The 1,710-nt window shown below is 46.1% G+C and overlaps 1 pseudogene; it reads left to right on the forward strand.

Moving 5' to 3' along the window:
* The first annotated feature begins 934 nt into the window (after nucleotides 1–934).
* Nucleotides 935–1,132, forward strand: LOC109277865 (SNRPN upstream reading frame protein-like; annotated as a pseudogene).
* Nucleotides 1,133–1,710: the final 578 nt, after the last annotated feature.

Raw genomic sequence — 1,710 nt, forward strand, 5'->3', positions numbered from 1 at the left:
CTGCCATCAGAATCCTCCCAGCATGTTAACAAGATTCATTTCAGGTATTTGCTGAAGATGTCCCAGTCTCTTACCCTCATTTCTACCTTGCACATTTCCAAGGCCCCGACCACAGCTCACTAACACTCAGCCTGTTTTTAGCCAACTATCACATCATGAACTCTTCTCTCGTGTGTGTGTGAGTGTGTGTGTGTGTGTGTGCGTGTATGATAACCAGCTGAACCAGATAAGTCCTTGTCTGTGCCACATCCACAGTTTCAATACCAAAGCACCATTTATTGAATGCCCCTCGTGTGCCCAGCGCTCGGCATCTGTCATCACTAAGCCTCATAACAACCCCAGGAGGTAGGCTGCATTACTTCATTTCACAGAGGAAGATGTGAGACCAAGCCTCGCTAATTGCCTGGTACCACCACGTGGGAACTGACAGACCCGGGTTGAAGATGTGTGTGATTCGCAGTATCTGTGCTCTATTTACAATTCGTGTCCTCAAAGTCTAGAATGGAACAGAAATAAAACTAGCCCAAGAGAGGTAATAAAGAAGGAGAGTATGGAACGGCTGAGGAAGACAAATAACCTGATTGGTGTTCCAGAGTGGAACGGTGATATGAGGATTCTGGTTTAAAATCCTGCCCTAATGGCCTGGACAATGACAAAGAGTTCTCCTGGGTCTGTGCCTACTCAACCTGTCTGCTTGGTGAGAGAGCCTTTAAATCTTGTTCTAGCTGAGCAAGCAATAGCATACTCTCAAGTCAGTTTCTTTTGTAAAAGAGCTATGCTTTTGCTCCTAATGCTAGTCGTCAGTCCTATTCCAGCAGGACTCGGTGCATCTTAAAGCCACATGAACTTTCCTGTATAAAAACGTCAGACTGCGGGAGCGGAGTGGTCGCCAGAGGTGCCCGACGGTCTGTTCTGAGGAGTGGCCAGCAGCACAATGGAGGGCACCAGGGACCACTGACACCTGAGACAGACTACAGATCAGCACGTACCAGAGGTGGAAATCCAAGTCAAACACAGAAGGACAGCCTCACTGAGCAACCAAGAGTGTCAGTGTGCCCAAGGCGATCTCAGCCGCAGCAAGTACCTGTGGTGGAGACAGGCATTCTTCGCTGAGACACCAAGAGGTGGTTAAAGCAATCCGGGCAGCCGATGTCCCAGTGACAGACCAGCTGACATTGTGCCAATGTATTTGATTCAGCTAATGTAATAAAAATATTATCCATGAAACATAAGTAAATAAAATATCAGATTGCTTTTATGTCTTACACCATCAACTGTGGCATGTAGACATCAGAGGCACCACTGAAGTTTGACTCGTTAATCTACGTCCTGTTATTTTTACGTGAGGATGTCTGAGGGTGCTGTTTTTCTGCTACTTCTCACGCTCCTTTCTCCTCTTCCTTGGTGCACTTTTATCTAGACATCATCCTCCATCCCCCCCCCCCCTTTGGCCATTTTGAAAGCACATTGGCCAGTCTCTTGTCATGTGGTCCTTCATGAAATGCAAACTCCTTCTTGCCTGTAATATTTTAGAATACTAAATTCAGGTCCAATAAATCAAACCCAGCTTTGCTACCATCAAACGGCGGGTGGTTGTTCATTTTCCTGTTTTCCTTTCTCCTCTGAAGTCAGTAACTTCAACTATCAGAAAATAAGAAAAGACTCCCTCCACATTAATGAGAGTAAGCATGCAGACCAAAAAAGGCTGGC

The sequence above is a fragment of the Panthera pardus genome, unplaced genomic scaffold (genome assembly GCF_024362965.1).
Source record: "Panthera pardus isolate Hobbes unplaced genomic scaffold, ASM2436296v1 HiC_scaffold_16, whole genome shotgun sequence".
Lineage (NCBI taxonomy): Eukaryota > Metazoa > Chordata > Mammalia > Carnivora > Felidae > Panthera > Panthera pardus.